This window comes from Saccopteryx bilineata, chromosome 9, assembly GCF_036850765.1.
Source record: "Saccopteryx bilineata isolate mSacBil1 chromosome 9, mSacBil1_pri_phased_curated, whole genome shotgun sequence".
Taxonomy (NCBI): Eukaryota; Metazoa; Chordata; class Mammalia; order Chiroptera; family Emballonuridae; genus Saccopteryx; species Saccopteryx bilineata.
In genome coordinates, this window is record NC_089498.1 from 96724522 (window position 1) to 96743990 (window position 19469).

Genomic DNA, 19469 nt, shown 5'->3' on the forward strand with positions numbered 1-19469 from the left:
TTACAATAAGATGAAAACCTAAAATCTTTAATTGCAAAAAAACCTGTAACTTACAGAGAAAAACTAATGTCAGATTTAAGATCAGCATACTCTAATTAGGTAAGAACAAGTATTTTTGTAGAGGCAACAAAAATTTTGTTCCTTAGTGTTATGTTTCAGTTGCAAATTTTAAGTGACCTTGTTCGTTTTGGGAATTCTTTAAAAGTTTTGACAACTTGCAAATATAAGGACTATTAGTTAATTTATGTTATCTATTTCTAAAGGAACTATAGGAGAGGAAGATACATAGTTTTATTTTTATCACAGGTGTGGAGTAGAACACAATCACCTTACAACAGCTGTCAACCCGATGCCCTGGCCCCCTCGTGTGGGCATATGGGGGAATGACGCCTCAATGCAGGTGCGCAGAGAAGGTGGCAGAGCTGATCAGATCTATGAAGGCAGCATCCACTCTGATGTTTGCCTAGAGTGTTTTCTCTCTTTTCAGAGTATTTTGAAGGAAGGGGGGGGGGAGAATCTATCGTTTTTGAAGGAATGACACTCTGTCTCTGAATGAGAGAGGTATGATCCATCTATTTTGATGATAAATTTTTCTGTTTTTTTTTCTTCTTGCAGTACTGCTGTATGTCATTGGGAGTGTATGTTACAGGATTGACGTGAAGTGCATGAAAAGTAGGAATTCCCGAGTCCATCCAAGTCATCGGTAGGAAGCGCTATTATTTGTAGTCATGGTTTTTGCCCTTAGTCATACTAAGTGTTATATAATGTCCATTTGCGTGACGTTTGTATAATACAGGTGGGTTCCAGAGTAGGTTTATGGTGGTGAGGAGAAAGAATTAATTGTTGTGTTTCTATTTATTCATTATTGTATTATTTTCCATAAAATGACTGTCAGTCTTCATTCGGCCCACCCTGCAGAACTTTTCCCAGCGCTTTTCTTGGAATCTGTGTGTCCCCTTTTGGTTTTTACATTTCAGAATATGTCCCATGTGGTGGCCCGTGTTTTTATTTTGTAAAGAAGGCATTCTCCATAGTAGTTTTTAATTTTATAAAGTGTAAGTGAATTTATTTTGCTAAGGTAAATTTTCATGAATGTACCCGTTTCCTGGGTGTTTTCATGTGAATGAGTCATGGAAAACTGAAGTCCTTGTATGAGAAGCAGAGCCTGTCCAGAAGCCAGAGAAAGGACCTGGTGGGAGGTGAGAGACAGGGCTGAGAAGAAGGTGCGGGCTGCTGCTTGACCAGAGGAAAATCGGGCCCAGACCTGAGGTGAGGACGGTGCAATGAAGAGGGAGCAAGTTCGTGGACGTGAGGCGGGGCACTGCCATGCAGGGGCAGTGCTGTTAGGGTCAAGGGTGTAGGGGTAGGATAAACGTTAGGGCAGCCCCATGGCCCAGGGGATAATAGGGGAGGGGGGGAGGGGATAGGAGGTAGGGGTTGGGGGAGGAATCGCAGCCAACCATGAGGAGCAGAGAAGAATCCCTGGAGTGTTTGTGGGGTGTGCATCTCCACTCCCAATGTAAGTGAACACTTCCAGTGGGAGCATTTTTCTACTTTAATGTAGACAATATGACATTTGTAAACAATGTTGAGAAAACAATAATTCCGTTTGCAAAAAGATTTTACTTATTGATTTTAGAAAGAGAAGCAGAAAGCATCCATCTGTAGTAATTGTTCCCTGTATGTACTTTGAACAGGCAAGTCCGGGGTTTCCAAGCCAATATCAGCATTCCAGGGTGACGCTTCATCCACTGTGCCACCCCAGGTCAGGCCTATTATTATTATTATCATTATTATTATGACTATTATTATTTTTAAAGAGCATGATGAGACTGTGTCTTCGAGCAGCATTTTATAATTTTGTTGGTATAGATTATCTCTGTTCTTGTGAAGTGGATTCCCAGGTATTTTACCTGGTTTATTGTTATTGGGTCTTAAAAAATATGTAATTCCTTCAAAGGAATTTTTTGTATATAGGTGAAATATTTATGTATGCCTTATTTCTTCAGGTTAGTAATTGTTTTTGTTTGTAATAAGTGTTAGGTGATTCTCATGAGTCAGCAAGGTATGTTAGGTAGTATGCAGTCATGATTATTCTATTGATGTAAGTCATGTGAGAGTAGTCAGAGCTTGAAAAGTAAGAGGAAGAAGTGAGGTCATGTGAGGAGTTGGCAAAAATTGTTCTGTGAGTTAAAGGTACACTAATGAGTCGACAAAACAGTAACATCCATCTTAGATTTTGAAAAGACTGTAGGTGTGGGAATGCATACTGTGGTAGAAATCCTAAGTATGGGTAGTCATTACATGTGCCTCCTGTAGGTCGTTCAGGAAATACACAATATAGTCAAAGTTTATTTTTGACACGGAAATCTTAGAGAGTGAATTCTGGAATCTAATCTAGTAAAATGAAGGATCGTTAGCAATTGTAAAGAGGTATAAAAGTGATTTCTGAGTCACAAAAAGAAGTATTAATGGTCAGGTACCTAGTGTGGTTCTGTCTCCGAGAGATTCAGTCTTCTAACTTGTGAGATGTTTCTTGATTTCTGAAAGTTTTGGATGTCTTGTCAGCCCAGGGCAGTCATCCACAATCATTGCAAGATGGGCGGTTTTGTGTTTTTGTTGTTCATCTTTGGGTTTGAGTTTGCATGGTGATAGAGGAATTATATTTCAGATTGAGGGTTGAAAATGATCTACTGTTTATACTCTAGTCTTGTCTTCTTCATGTTGTTGTTCTATGTAGACTAGGGTTTGTATTCTAAGTACAAGGGGTCTTTTGGGCTGGGTCAATCTTTATCCTGGGTGAACAGCTGTGCACTGGAAGTGTTCACATGCATGTGTTCTTTCTATTCACTGATTGCAAATTAAATTTTCCCCCTACACTCCTGACAGTACAAAATGGTGTCATCATGGCAAATTTGCACTCAGGCGATATTCATCTTTGGTTCAGAAACCTGATGTAGCAGTCTGAGGTTGAACATTTCTGAACCAGAGTGATAAGATTGCAACATTTTTCTTATCTTTCTGCTGAAATTATTTTCTAACTTTACCAGTGATTTATGTTGTTTTTTTGTTTTGTTTTTAGATGTTTCTTTGAGAAGATGTAAACATGACAATACTGTCATTACCTTCCCTTACAGGTTTCTAGATGGATGGTGAGGAGAGCCATAAAGAGAGTTTATGCAATTTAAATTCATTGAGATGTGTAGAAAGTTGGTTTATTGTTCAATACAGTCAGTTTTTTAAAAGTTTCAAGCTTTCTCAAAGAGCATCTTAGATTTGCATTGATTGGGTATGGTAGAGTAGTTATGTATATTGAAGTTATTTGCCACTTAGAAGTTATTTTTTAATATCCTTTCTGATTTTTTGGGGGGGTGGTATAGGTTTTGAAAGGATTACCATATTCCCAAGTAAGAGAGGTGTGCTAAATCACTTTTTATAATTACGAATTATTTTATTTTCTGTTTTAGGCCTGCAGTTTATTATTTGAATTTGTTATATATTGAGTGTAAACTTAGATATTTGAGGTCTATGGAATTTATTGAAAGAAATTTCTGTTCTTTATTTGTAGGACCACTTTTGACTTCCAGCATTGTAGGAAAGTGGCCAGGAATTAGACTGTTGTCCTGAGACAAGTCTTTGGTACCAACTTTGGAACGCCAAGTCCTGTGGGGCAGAACACTGTCCTGGCAAGCACTAATAAGATTGTTTATAGGAAACAGTTGGTCCCTATAGCCTTTTTCTGCATACCTGAAAGCTATTAGTTAATCATCTTTCTCTGCACCTGAATTCATTTTAGACTAATTTTACTCAGGCTATGCTAATTTGAGATTTTATTTTATCATGGTTAGACCTTTTCTCTGCTATTATTATCCTAATTACAAATTTTTGAATTAAAAGTTTATACAGGACTAATTTCTGTGCTCCTGGCCAGGTAGTTCATTTGGTTAGAATATTGTCCTGATACGCTAAGGTTGCAGATTTGAGACCTGGTTAGGGCACATACAAGAATCAGCCAAGGAATGCATAAATAAATGAAAGAACAAATTGAGGTTTCTCTGTCTCTCTTGCTCATCAATAATTTGAAAAGTAATAGATTTCTGTATTACTTGAAAATTCAACAATTAGTTTAAAGCTCTTAATATCCTAGTCCAGTTATAATTGTATTTATAATTCTCTGTTCTTTTTTCTTCCTTTATAACTTTTAAAATTAGACCCCTCCTTTTATACCTGAAGCCATCATTCCACCTGCATCTTGCAGAATTGATATAAAAGGAGCTAATAATTTTTATATTAACCAAAACATAAAAACAAGTATTAATTCACAATTTAGCAGGTGATGGCACTTTGGAAGTAAATTGCTATATTAGAGCACAGTCCCCTTAGCTCTCTCGGGGGTTTGTTTGTTATTAGAGCACAGTCCCCTTAGCTACCTCGGGGTTTTGTTTGCTTTTAAACAGAATTGATTTTTTTAAGCAGCAGAATCATGGAGCTTTTTGACCTTCATGGGCCTAAGACATTGCTATCAGAGTCTCAGTTTACTACCCAGAGTCACACCGAAGAATGAAAGTGGGCCTTACGCTGAGCTAGAAACTACATTAAACTCCGACATCAGGGAGCCTGGGGGAGCTGCAGGTTTGGGAAATGAGAAGAGAATAGGTCAAGGAGGAGAGAGTGGTGAGAAAATTTCTGCCACCGTGAATATGAAGTCAGGCAATCCACCATAACAGGAGATTTTTATTTATTCACTTTTGCCAGCCAAAAAAAGAAATAAATGTAAAACATAAATGGCATGTCTGGAGCTTGTGAAAGGTATCTGAAAGAGCTGGAAAGAGGAGAAAACAATGTTATGGGAGAATATTTATAAAAAGTTCAAGTCTATACCAGCTGCTGAAAACATTGTTGCACAAACAGCACCTGAGAACCAACTGGGAGCTCCTTAGAAATGCAGACTTTGGACCAGGATTTGCATTTTAATAATATCCCCAGGGAGGTGGTACAGGAGCTAATGTCTGAAATTAAATTTAGGGGAGACTGTTTTTTTTGTTTGTTTGTTTGTTTTACTTTAATGTGAATAAAAACATACACTCAAACATTATCAAAATTTCTCAGAAAGGTGTCCTTTACAGTTTGAATTTTCCTTTTTAATACCCTGGGGAAGTATTAGAGACCTTTTCAAAATCTGTGTCTTACTTCTTGTTTTCTCTCAATTTTCTTCTCCTGGAGTAGCTAATTATCAAGGTATTTATTAACTATGCTTGGTCAAAGGATCCCATTAACTGTTCTATTATAATGTTAAACATTTCATTTTTAATGAATTAAAAGGAACTATGAGCTTGCTTTTTAAAATTACAGTTGTGCTCTTTCCCAATTTTTTTGTTGTTAAGTGCAAATCTTTCTGTTATATCATTTATTTATTTTTTATTTCCCATTGATTTGAGGGAAAGAAAGAGAGGGAGAGAGAGAGAGGAAGGGAGACAGAGAGAGAGAGAGAGAGAGAGAGAGAGAGAGAGAGAGAGAGAGAAAAGCAGCAATTCATTGTTCCACTTAGTTGTTCCATTTAGTTTTGCACTCATTGACTGCTTCTCATATGTGCCTTGTGCCCTGACCGGGGGTTGAACCTGTGAACTCAGATGCATGGGGTTGATGCTTTATCCATCTGGCCAGGGTCTCTGTTACATTATTTTTAAGAAATGTATGAATATAAAGCAACAAGATTGATTTACAACTGCCACCCTGCCTCCATTGTTAACTAGATTATAGTACTACACACCTTATATTAAGTGTCTCATGACCCAGCCTAACCTCATGATTTAGTAGTCTCAACTGCAAAGGCCTTTCAACCCTGCTCAAAAAGTCAAACCCACCACCCAAAGCAAAGTTCTGACATAGAAAGTGGTGTCTAAAATATTTGTTATCAGTATAAAAAAAAGTTTCCAAAGACAAGTTCCAAAGATTATTTTTAGCAAGGGCAGCATCAAGTGGGGTGAATGTCACTTTCCCCAGGCACCTGCTTGCATGGAGTTTACAATCCAGACATGTACACAATTCTGATACATTTTCTAAAATATTCCTTTCATTGCCTTGAAAATGTCATAGCTGAAGAAAGGGAAAAAGAATTTTAAATTCAAATTGTACTTTTTTGCCTTAATTATAGATGAAAACTTGAGTCACAGGTAGAAACATGGTAAAGCAGTTCACTATAAAAATGATAAAAGATTCTAGGTCAATTTGACAATTGGAAATAAAGCCACTATAATGTTTCATCAAATACTAGGATTCAGTGCCAAGGGTTTTCATTATACACAGGGCACACAGTACTTTATAAATCACCATATCTGCTGACATTCAATTATATTCAGCCTTATTTGTGGTAGACTGCAAATGGCAAAAAAACCTTTGTAAACTCGAGGCTTAGCAAAAGGCTGAGTTCTTCTCCCACCTCCCTCCCCCCCTCCCGCCTCCATACTGGCTATGAAGTTGAGTATTTGCACTCAGCCATAGCCCCACTTGACACTTGTTTAAGTTGCTGGAAGCAATTTACATGCCCTTCCTCTCACCCTTTGTTTGTTCAAGATGTTGGCTGATTTCACTTATGCATGGGGGGGGGGGATTCCTGTTTATGCCTTAAGAGAGTTCCTGTTTTTGCCTCAGATGTGTGACTTTATATCAAAGACTTATTTGCATATGGCTATATAATAAAGCAAATTGGGGCTATGGTTCTCTCTCAGATATTGCCATCAGCATTGAAGAGGCCTCCAGATCCCATCCTCTTTACTTGATGTGTCTATTTTCTTAACCCTACACCGTTCTCACTCAAGACCCAGAATGCTAGGTCCACAGCATCTGCTCCTAGGTTACAGTGTTTTGATAAATAAACTTTAGAAATTGCTGTCCAATTAAAGTCCAAGACTAGTGGCTTAAAAGTGTCATGATCTGCCATTAATATCTGTCAATACTTTCTTAGCACTATTAAATTTAATTAGCTATTGAAGCTTGTATAAGACTGCACAAGGTGATCAGAACTGCTGATTCAAATTTCTGAAGATATATTAAAAGTCAAAAACCTGCTACTATGGGGGGACAGAGGAACTGGGCAGATGGAAAGCAAAACTAGATGAAGTTTATTTTCCTTTTTGGAACATTTTTAACTGTATATATTTTTATACTTAACACTTTTCAAACCATATAAATGTACAGTATTAACTATTCCAAACATATATAAAAACTCCCATTGTTCAACATCATAATAAAGTGATGATGGAATCATTATAGTAAAGCATTTCTGTGACGATTTCTTTTGAAAACTGCCTCTGCTCTTCAATTTTTTTATTATCACTGTTTAAAGGAAACACTCTTTGCTACACATCCTTAGCACAAAGGCTTGGCTGGGTGGGCGCTTCAGCGAGACCTCCCACGCAGCAGGTGGCCAATGCATGCACCATTCGCACTTCCCCTCAACACCCTTTCTCAGCAATGGCCAGTGACTGTAGGGATTCTCTTTCTCGTGGTGGCCATGCTGAATCCTGAACGCAGGTGCGGAAGATTGTCATAACCTTGTGGGAGCTCTGACCTCGAGAAGGGTTGGAGAATAAAAGAAAGTTCTCTGTGCATTTTCTGCACTAGCTGGGGTGGCGATGGCAGCTCGGAAGACGTAGGCTGGGGGAAAACTCATGCCGGGCGGCAGGCGGGGTGGTGGACAGCCCTGGGCGGATGGGGTCCTGGACGAGATGTGAGTCGCTGGACCCCAGAAGGCGACTGACTGAGCAGTGAGGAGGCATGGGAGAACCAATGGGGATACCTTTGGAGCCGGCTAGCGAGCGGGCGGACAAGTGCAGGGCGCAGCCATGATCACATCAGCCTGTGAGTACTGCCACGGCGGTCGCCAGAAGAGAAGAACCGCGGCGCCGGCTTTTAGCTGAGTCAGAGCCGGTGACTGGGCACCTCCCGCCGGAGCGCCGGCCTAATTAGCCGCTCACTGCCCGGGCCCACTGCCGGGCCAGGGGCTGTCAGTCTGGCCGGGCCTCTCTGCGGGCCACCGGGTCGCCCTCCGTCTCGGGGGAACCATGCCAGGTCGCCCAGTTCAGCATCCTTCTCGCTACACTCCCATGCTCGCAAGGCGGGGTGTGTGTGGGGAGCTTTCTAGGCCCTTCTCTGAACCCGAGGTTAGAATCTCTTCATTTCAGCCATCCTGATGGGGACCACCGGGGCTGTGGGCAGCCAGTCCTGTCTCCGCCTGCCCGGAATAGGAATGCGATGACCCTGCCCCCCGGTGCACTGGCAGGACACGACAGTGCTGTTTCAGTTCCGCGCACATGGCCTGGGTTCTTACTCCTCCTGTTCTCCTCAGAGAGAAACCTGCGCTACGATTGGAGGCTGGTCAGCTCCGGCCAAAGGGGTTCAGGGTTATCGCTCAGGGAATGTTTGTGTTTCGGGGTGACAGAACTCAGGGTGGCTCTAAAACAAGAAGCCGGCTTGGTGTGATGTCTTCTGAGGCTGGGTGCTGATCAGGTCTCTGAACGGCAGAAAGCATGCATGGGTGTGCACACTCCTCTCACCATCGCATCCGAACATTTATGCAAAGACCCTTGAAGCGGGATGAACTGGAGACAGAAAGTTGTGGTGACATTGAGATGCACTCCCCAGGGATTGATGTGCTTAGAGCTGTCCACCGCCTCCGTGCTTTTTTTTCTAGACCCCCCCCCCCTTCTGCTTTTCTCATCCCATTTTCCTCTCCTCTTGGCCCACGAGCGTTTTGTTGTCAACAGTGGGGCATGGAAGACAGCAACTTGTCCTGGGAAGGAGCTCACGACCATATTTTTATGAAGATTGCTTAGAGGAATGGGTGGAGATGTTGGGAGGCATAAGTCTTTTTTCAGAGGTTTGAGGAGCTGTCGCCTGTACTTGGAATTAGATGTTTGTCTCCAAGAGATAAGTTTATTAAAAGAAGAGCTGTACCAGTCAGCTCTCTAAAAATAAAATAAGCACTGAGTGTCTTGCTACTGTTGACCGAGGACGCACAAACAGAATTTTAGACTCAGGGTAAAACAAAAAAAAAAAGTTTATTACACTCGTGAGCGGGCCCAAGGCAAGGAAATGGCCAAGAGCCCCGAGCCACTTCAGCAGGCAAGTTTTATATTTATTTTACCCGGCGAGTGCAACAATTGATTGCCTCAGATGCTTGCAGCCTTGCCTTTCCGATAAGCCCCTAATCAAACACCGGATGCCTGCGGCTTCTTCAAGGAGCCTGGGCAAACATCTGGGGGCCGGGTGGGCCAGTTATTGTTTTACAAGCCAAGATGAGTTAAGCAAAAATCAGACGAAAAAGATCAGACAGAATCCACTGTTACACAGACGGAATCCACTGTTACACTACCTGTAAAGGAAGGCCGCCTTCGACTTCAAACTTGTTTATTACCACTGCTTCCCTTGCCTAGGTTACCATAACAGCCTGGAGGTTTTCATGCAGTCCGTTCTCATAGTAGACTTTTCTTTGCTTAAAATTCTCCAATTCTCGCCATTGTGTGCTTTGGAGTAAAATCCAGACTTTTCACTAAAGACCTCATGATGTGATTTCTGGCTTGTTCTGTACTCCAGGCAGTCCTGGGTTATGAAGGAGATTGGTTCTGTAGATTTGTTCTTAAGTTGAATTTGTGTGTAAATTAGAACAGGTACATTTCCCTGTTAAATGCAACTTAGCTGTTTTTCTTAATAATAGTATTTTTTTTACCTTTCTGTGCATATAAATATTTAAACATTTTCAAATACAACCTCAAACAATCACGGGTGATGCAGAAGATGATGGACTTGTTGGAGAGGATGGGACTGGTGTTAGAAGGTCTGGGTTTGGCTCTGCTGCTGGAGTCAGTTTCTTGTTTGCCTCAAAGGAGGTTTGCACAGAGCTTTTCTTTTTCTCATTGTAAACAGCCCTGTAGCATCTCAGGCCTTCGGTAATTGTACAGTACACTTCGGTGAACCTCTCTGGGTCAGGATCTTGTTCCTCTAACTTTGCCATTCCTGCTTCAATGAGACAAAAAAGCATCAGCTACCTCTTTTGTAGAAACCTTTTTGGTTCTGGAGTTTCTACATCTCTGTTTTCTTCTCTAAAAGCTACCATCTGCTGCTCTAGTTCCATAAGGTCTTCACTGGTTAGTTCTTTGCCATGGGAGTCTAGTACCTCTATGAGATCATTTCCAGTGGTGTCCAACTGCAGTTAATTGCCAATAGCCCCATAGGGCGCCCCAGTCGTCAGTACAAGTTGTACCTAAAGTGGATGTAACTCGGGAACTTACTGTACTCTCTTCCTCACTTACCACTCTAATCATACTGGCCTTCTTTCTGTGTCTTACTGGACTGTGTCACTTTGTCTCCTACCTAAGGGATCCTGCACATTCTGCTCCATCTTTCTAGATGCCTCTTCCTCATGTTTCTCAGTCATTAGCTTCAGCTCCAATGTTAGTCTTTCTTGATCATTTTTTTACAACATGCTGCCTCTCTCCCCTTTAGCTGTCCCCTCCCTTCTTCACAGCCCTGTAATTACTTTGTTTACTTGTCTGATTACTGTCTTTCTCTCTGGTAGAATTTTGAGGGGGAGACTTGTTTTCATAGTTCTTGAAACTTTGCCTGTCAGATGGCAGAGGTTCAAAACTACATGTTGAATAAAAAAATCAGTACCCAGGAAATTTCTGTTTAGGCTGAAAAAAATTGTGTTGAGGTGGGAGAATAATACAGAGAATTTAAACCTATGGAGTATGGCAGGAGCAATGATTTTTAGGTCCCATTCTGAGGTGCTGATGATAGTATAAGGCGGTGTTTCCCAATGTGGGGCCCACACCCCACAGGGGGGCAATTCGATAGTTAAGGGGGGCAATTTGAAAATGGACTCGACACAACTTTAACTCTTTCGCCCCGGGCCATTTAAATGCAATGCTAGATATCGGTGCCAAATTTAACAAAAAATGCAATTCTTAAATAATTGCGGTAAATAATTATTAAGTATAATTTCGTTTGACGAGACCAAAATATCAACTGGGTGATTGGCGTCGTCAAGTAAACTTCGTCCTGGGTTCACCGCTGAGCATGCCATCTGCCGCGGGGAATCCTGGACGTTTTAAAAACTCGCTAAACAACGCAGTTATTCTCACCTAATTGGCCCATTGCAACTTCTGTAGTGTTTCACATCATTCAGTTGGTGTTAATTTGAAATAAGTGTCAGTCAAAACTGTTGTAAAAGCTTGTTGATTTAATAAATATACATATATATTGTATAGATATAATTGGTAAGTATTTGATTTTATCTTTATCAATATTAAACTATTAAGTACTTCTTGCATCAGGGCTAGAAAGCACTAATATTTTATAAATATTATTGGGGCTATAATAGTGCATGCACGACAATTTTAATTTTAGAAGCATAACTTTCCAGAAAATTTTGTCAAGTGGAAAAAATATAGATACCTTTTGATTTGCGGTGGTAGTGTAGTAAATGTGTTATATACATTTAAATAAATATGAATTTTTAGTATACGTTTACTCTGTCACATTGAATATATTTTAACACATTTTAATATTAGTTTTTAATTGATCTTATTTTTATTTCTTATAGCCCATAGTAAAATGAGTGGTGCAAGCAAGAAAAAAACTTGTCAATATTCGGAGGAATATTTAAAATTTGGGTTCATACCCCCTGTTCACGATGAGCGGATTCCTTTTTGTCTTTTAGGTCAGCAATGCTTGACCAACAAATCAATGAAACGAGGTCGTCTTGAGGTGCATTTGAAGGTGAAACATAGTGCTCATATTAATTCAAATTTGAGTTACTTTAAAACTTTAAAGAAAAATTTTGAAAAAAGAACATTAAAGTCTCTATTTACTGCGCATACTTCAACTAATAATTGTGTTCTTTGAGGCTAGTTATCAAATTTCTTTATTCATCGCTAAAACTGGAGAAAATCACTATAGGAGAGAAATTAATAAAATCGTCAATATCAGCATTTCTTAAAACAGTTCTTGAAAAAGATGACAAAGATGTAAAAGCTATGCCACTCAGTAACAATTCTGTTAGCAGAAGAATAGATGAAATGAGTGAGGATATTGAAAAACAACTTATTGAAAAGCTGAAAACAAGAAAATTCTCCTTGCAAATGGATGAATCAACTTTGAGAGACAGTGAGGCAGTATTGATAACTTACATAAGATATATTGATAAAGGACATTTTGCTGAAGAAATGTTCTGTAAAAGATTAGAAAGCACCACTACCTCCAAAGATATATATAATAAGCTAAAAAACTACTTAGATGTCAATGATATACCAATGAAAAATATAACATCTTGTGCTGCAGATGGTGCTCCCAATATGATGGGCAAGAAAAATAGCTGCTTAAAATTGATGAAAGATGCGAATCCAGAAATGATTCTTGTGCATTGTGTTATTCATAGGGAAAACTTAGTAGCTAAAAACATCTCGCCTGTTCTGAATGAAGTATTACATACAGTAATAAAGTGTGTTAATGCTATTAAAGCTAGTGCCAAATGTGAGCGTCTTTTCAAGCTATTTTGTGAAGAACAAAATGAAGACCATGTGAGACTTTTACTTCATACTGAAGTAAGATGGCTATCTAAAGGAAACTGAAAAGATTTGTGGAACTGTTTGATACTCTTAGTGATTTTTTAAGCGACAAACCTGAAATGAAGTCAATAGATGGTAAAGCATTTGTGAGTTATTTAGCCGATATCTTTGAAAAACTAAATATATTAAATAAGCAACTTCAAGGAACAAATAAAACTCTTGTCGATGCAAAAGCAAAGATATTTGGTTTCATTACCAATATTGAGTTATGTCAGAAACATATTAACAACAAAAACTTTAAACAGTTTCATTGGCTCCAAAAATGTGAAGTAACTGATACCGCTTTACTTGTTATTGTCAATCATTTGAATATTCTACCCGCTGATTTAAAAGAAAGATTTTCTGATTTAAAACAAATTGATTTCCTAACATGGATGATGCAGCCAGTGTTAGTGGATTTGTCTGATATATCAAATATGCAGAATCAAGAAGAACTCACAGAATTGCAAAATGATGAATCAGTTAAAGCTTTATTTAATATCAAAGGAGCAATGACATGGCTTTGTGAGGAAACAGAAATCAAATACCCAAATTCAACCAAATGTGCAAGAAAACTATTGCTACCATTTCCATCTTCATTTTTAGCTGAATGTGGATTTAGTGCTGTAGATGATTTACTGGTTAAAAAAAAGAAATCAGCTGGATATAACACAATGTGGAGACTTGAGACTAAAGCTAACCAAATTGGAACCTAATATAAAATCTCTGTGCAGCAAGCATCAAGCACAAGGATCACACTAAATTAAAATAATATAGAAAAATCTGTATTAAAATTATTTGGAATTTAAATTTCTGTTTTTCATTATATGTTTTGAAATTTTACTGTGTTTTGTTAACAATTTCATAGTGATTTCTTCCTAGAACTTATCATTTATGTTTATTAAGTGAACAAATCAATTTTTTAATGTTAAAAATTATGTATGTTACATGGGGGGGGACATAAAAATTTTAGAAAGGTTAAGTGTCGGGAGCCAATCAACGACTGCTGGCTGACAATGTCACAGCAGGAGAAGACCCACAACTGCTGGCTGACAAGGTCACAGCAGGAGAAGACCCACAACTGCTGGCTGACAAGGTCACAGCAGGAGAAGACCCACAACTGCTGGCTGACAAGGTCACAGCAGAAGAAGATCAAAAACTGCTGATTGACAAAGTCACAGCAGAGAAGACCAATGGCTGCGGGGTGACAAAGTCACTGCAGTGAAGACCAATGGCTGCGGGGTGACAATGTCACCGCAAAAAGAATAGGCACAACGATACTTCCCCTTTGACTTTTTTAATTAATCTGGCCTTATATCCCCCCTTTTCTGGGTATGTGCTATTATTTGTGGCACAGGGATAATAGTACCGTGCTTTCCCTGTAGATTTGTAGTAATTTCTTTGGAAATGAGACAGAAGGTGTAAGTTCCACAGAAAAGCCTGTAAGCCCCTTGAACTGGGCTCATAAACATAAGAGGCTGGCTATGATATCCCTCGTAAAGGGTTAAGTTTGTAGGAGAATTTCTTCTTAATCATGTTAGAAAGAATAGATTGTGACTTGTGAATGGGTAGAAGGCAGTGGCTGTGCACAGAGCACCTTTTGGCCTTCACTTAATTCATCATTTTTCCTCCCTAGCCTTTTCATGTGATAGAGTAGAGAAACTTTCCTTTCTTTTTGCTTATTTGATCTGCAAATAGTGGAACACTCTAAGAAGAATATAGTTAGAATTTACTAGTGTGTGAATATAGTAAATAAATAAAGTTTAACTAGACAATAGAATCTTAGGTAAGGTGTTATGGAATGGCCCGTTGCATGGCTTGGGATGGGAATGCAGTCAGCAAGAAAAGAATGTTTTGCTAAGAGAATTGTTTTATGACTGAAGGCAGTTACTGGGCTTTCTCAGTGAGACACTCTCATGAAATTTATATATTTTCCCAAAAATTCTTTCTTCAGTTAATGAGAGGTATGAGGGGGCTTCCATAGAAGCAATAGCAATTAATGTCTTCTGAAATTATGTTGCTACTAAGCTATCTTGCGAGTGCATTCTATATATCTTTAAGTAAAAGTTACTCTTAATAATATGTCAATTTCTTAATGGGCAAGCCTTTTGTTATCTTGTGAGGAAAGTCAGGACACTGCATAAACTCAAGGTCATTTGCCTGAGCAAGCGGTGGTCCTTTGCTAGTCCTTAATGATTTTGTCTGTTAATCTCTCTCTGCCCCTTGACTCACAACAACAGTAAAGTTGAGTTATTAGTTAGTACTAATCCTTTAAAAGCTTTCACCGATGTTATCGCTATTCAAGTTATTTTTTAATTGTACTTTGAATGATTTGCCACCTGATTTGTAGTTTATAGATATAAATTAACTGTTATCTGAAAACATGTAAACATAGTGAAACAGAAGCAATGATTAATACCATGTAATTGTAACTTGGTGTGTGTGTATAAAAAAGGAGCTGTACTAGCATTTGGTAGAGATGCCTGGCAGTAAATGCTAACTAGAGAATAAAGAGAAAGAAAAGAATTCGGCTCTCTCACTCGATTTCGCCGACGCTGTCTCCTCCTGTGGGACCCCTGGATCCCCCCCGGGGCTGGACCCCGGCAGTTAAGGTGGGGCATGGCACAAAAGTTGGGAAACACTGGATTTGTTTCTACCATTTATTACATTTACTGGATTATGTATCACCCTCTGCCTCAAAGCTTTGTCACCTTGTTTCCTGTTCCTTGGCTCACATTGGTTTAGAACAGGGGTCTCAAACTCGCGGCCCGCCGAACAATTTTGTGCGGCCCGCAGACTAATCCACGAAGTTCAAAATATTTTGGATAAAATTAAGTAAGCCTAGGGGCGGGCCTACTTGTATTATTCATTTCTCTAGCATCCTAGCTAGATATTAGCTTAGTTACCAGCAGTTGTGATGCGAACTGCAGTTTCTGGTTGTTTTGTGACACTGAGTAAACTGCATGTACGATTGTGCTTGTTGTACTGATTTTTTTTTGTTTTCAACTGCAGTGAGAAAAGTGTTGCGTAATAGTTGCCTTTTGTAGACCTAGTGCGGCCCGCCAAATGGCTGTGATCTTGCTCTGTGGCCCACATGCTGAGTTGAGTTTGAGACCCCTGGTTTAGAATCTGTCCCAGGTGCTAACCAGGCCAGCGACATGGTTCTGATGTGGGTTAGTCTGTTAATTCTTTCATTTACCCACTAGGCACTGAAAACACAGCAGTGAATAAGAGGTCAACATATACATATGTTAAGTTTTTCAAGAGGCTTGACAAAGAAAGGGAGTGGAGAGATCCAGATAGATGTTTGCTGGAGGGAGATGTGTGACAGAGTGGAATTTTGTTGGTTTGTTTTTGTTTTAACAATATAGGCACATAAAGAGAAAGTATGATAAAAAGTTTTAAAACAATAGTCTCCCCTTCCTTATCCCCAGAGGCAACCATTTTCAACTTTGAAGCTGTTTCTTCTGGAACATACCTCTATATTTATAAATAATATCCAAATATTGTTATATATTGATGCAACAGTTTAGATTTTTTTTAGTGTGCTTAACCTTCCCTGTTCCCCCTACCACCATCTAAAGCAGAGTGCTGTGTTGTTTTTAAGATGTGAAGTGTGTGTGAATGGACTGTACAGTATTTGATTTAGTTGTTCCATGAACAGTGGTTTTGTTTCTAAGCCAGGACAACTTTGTAACAAATTAATTAAAAGTAAAACCAAACAGGAGAGTATAGGAAAATTTATCACTTCTTTTGGTAAAATCAATTCAAAACACATTATTTGTTGATGATAGGGAATGGGGTAGCCTTTTCCATATTTTGATAAAGTGTCCTGCTATGTCCGGTCTGTGCCACATTTAAAGCATCCTCGTTTATCAGCTATTCTGCATCACAACTTTGCAACCCCTCCCCACCACCCCCTATTGGTTTCACTCTTTAAAGAGTCTTTTTTCATACTGTTGGTTCAGTCTCTGTTCTGGACTTGCGATACCAACCTAGAGTACCACGAAGCTCTTTTTATCTGCTTTTATGCTTTTAAAATAGTAGTGTCCCCTAGCTAGAACCATAGTATTATTTATTTGCTAAATTATATATCCTTTCATGTAAGACTAAGACTGCTGGAGCTGTTTAGCCAGCCTACACTGATCAGTTAGAAATGGCTGTATTTTCTTAGTTGCCTTGACACTTTTTAATTAAATCACAATTTCAACTAAAGATTGATTTTAAGTCCTACATGGTGGGTCTGGCCGTTGGTTCAGTGGATAGAGCGTCAGCCTGACATATGCATGTGCTGGGTTCGATTGTTGGTCAGGGTACACAGAAGTGACCATCTGTTTCTCCTCTCTCCTTCCCCTCCCACAGCCAGTGGCTTGATTGGTTTGAGCTTGGCCTGAGGCACTGAGGATAGCTCTATTGGAGTGCATCAGCCTCAGATGCTAAAAAACAGCTTGGTTCTCCAGCATCAGCCCCAGATGGCGGTTGCCGGGTGGGTCCCAGTCCTGGAGCTTGCAGGAATCAGCCTCACTATTCTCCCTAACTAAAAAAATAAAAAGACCTACATGGTATCAAAGAGACAATTTGGTTTTCTTTATGGTCCAAAGACAGTTCCCATATTTTCTAATAGTGTCTTTTGACCTATGACTATTTCAAGGAGCATTCTTTTGGAGAGGAAACTGTTGTTTTCCTTTACTTTTCAGTGTTAGTGCTAAAACCTCCAGGTCATATGGGGAACACTGTGCTTAGGTAGTGTTAAGCCTAATCGGGACCTGAAACATTGAAGACACAAACAAAGTCCATCGATTGCACATCAAAGCTTTATTGTCTAGCTTGGCCAAGCGCACTCCACCAGAGGTCTGAGGGAGAGCGCACCCCGGCCCTTTGTTCTACTTAGATTTATAGTTTTGTAAGTGGGAAGTACAGAAGCAAAAATTGTAATTAGGAGCCCCTTACCACTATTGGTTATAGTCATATGTCCTTTAACATGATAGGACAGAGGTTCTCAACCTGTGGGTCGCGACCCCAGCAGGGTCGCCTAAAGCTATCGGAAAATACATAATGCATATCAGGTATTTACATTCCGAATCATAACTGTAGCAAAATTACAATTATGAAGTAGCCACCAAAATTATTTTTTGGTTTAGGGTCACCGCAACATTAGAAAGTGTATTGCGGGGTCACGGCATTAGAAAGGTTGAGAACCACTGTGATAGGACCATGTTCAATTTGCAAGACATACATCATTTTGGAGAAAACAAAATTTACAAGTCAACACAATGGTAAAAAGATATCTTTTACATATTAAAAGACATTCCTATATTATCTAGTGTTTATCTGCCATCTCTTTGTAGAGTCACACGTGTTAACCACACGCATTTACATAGGAGAGGTAGTCTTTCCCTATGTAACAAATGCCCGCAAATGCTTTATTGCTATAAGAAAAGGTTTATTTTGGCTTTTATAACTCTCTCTGTATCTGGCTAGCCATTCACCCCTTTCCCCACAGGCGTGGTGGAATGTCTGGGAATCCATGTTTTCCTCCCCTTTGTATTTACAATACAATGCCAAGCGCCATCCTGGTCATGCCAGTCACACAGTACAGAGACTACTCTCACAATTTCTCTGCACACCTTAACCCAAATTAATAAAATGTTCTTCAAGCCTCCCAAAATATTAATATTAATTTTGTAGCTTTTGGTACTTTACAGCACCTGTGGGTGAAGTGGCTCAGTGGCTCCTTAGGTAGTTCAAGTCAAAATAAATAAGATTGCTTATCTAGCAAAGCCTAGGTTATTTGTAAAATGAAGGTGATTCCTTAATATAGGCACCTTGAAATAGTTAAAATATTTTACTAATAAGTTAATGACTAATACCCCTTTCTTTGTATATAACTGTATAACTGTTGGTATGTTTTGTGAATAGTTTTATTCTAAATTGTGTGGGAAAGTTTTTTGTTTTGATCAGTAAATTAGGCCTTTGATTTTCAAAGTATAGTGAGCATCAGTATCACAAGGAAGACTTTGTTGCCCCATTGTTGGACCCCACCCCCACAATTTGATTCAATAGATCTGGGGTGGGGCCAAAATGTTGCATTTTTAACCAATTCCCAAGTAATGCTAATTTTATTGGTCCAGTGGTCACATTTTGAAAACCATTGAATTAGGCAAAAAATGTTCTATATACAGGGTTTGATAAGTTAATTCTTAAACTTTGAAATATTAACCTTTACAGTTATAAAGAAAAATAATCTTTCCTTTAATGAAGTCACCCCTCCAAAGAATAATTATTTCCAACTATCGTGTTTTTGAATAAGTCAGTTTCTCTCAGCATATATCAATATTTCATAATCATGATCTACCTTTTGTCTTATAGCTGGAATTATTTCTCTTCTGGATGAAGAAGAACCACAGCTTAAGGTATGAGATGAAGAAATATTAACTGGGCTTAGTATGAATACTGTGAAGCTCTTTGAACTTAGTGCTGTCTGTGTATCGTCCATCATTTAAAATAGCCATCCTGCCTGGCCTGTACTCAGCCATTGAAATCTAGCCCCAGAGGACAGTGTGTTGAGACCAGTGATTGGTTTTCCCTAAAGTTTAACACAGCTAAGGCACGTAAACCTCAGTGTGGCTCCTGAACACCCCCACCCCTTAGTTTGTCAACAGCACAGAAACTTGTTGCTTCTGTGGTACATATTATAAAATTATTTTTATTTAACAGAAGTTTGCAGTATACTTCAAGTAGCTCGAGAGACCTGAATTCATTTATATTCAAACTAGCAACTTAAGTCAGTGAGGTTTTAAAAAAATCAGATGCCTGTAAGGATTTCTGGTGCAGAAAATTAACCAGTTAGATGCAACCTTATTA

At 39.2% G+C, this 19469-nt stretch overlaps 1 long non-coding RNA gene across 1 annotated transcript in view; it reads left to right on the forward strand.

The window, feature by feature from the left end:
• The first annotated feature begins 7343 nt into the window (after positions 1-7343).
• Positions 7344-19469, forward strand: part of LOC136312526 (uncharacterized) — a 63147-nt gene continuing 51021 nt past the window's right edge. The window contains exons 1-2 of the long non-coding RNA XR_010727007.1: positions 7344-7860; positions 18975-19018. This is a non-coding gene — a long non-coding RNA (uncharacterized lncRNA). The remainder of the gene's footprint in view (positions 7861-18974; positions 19019-19469) is intronic.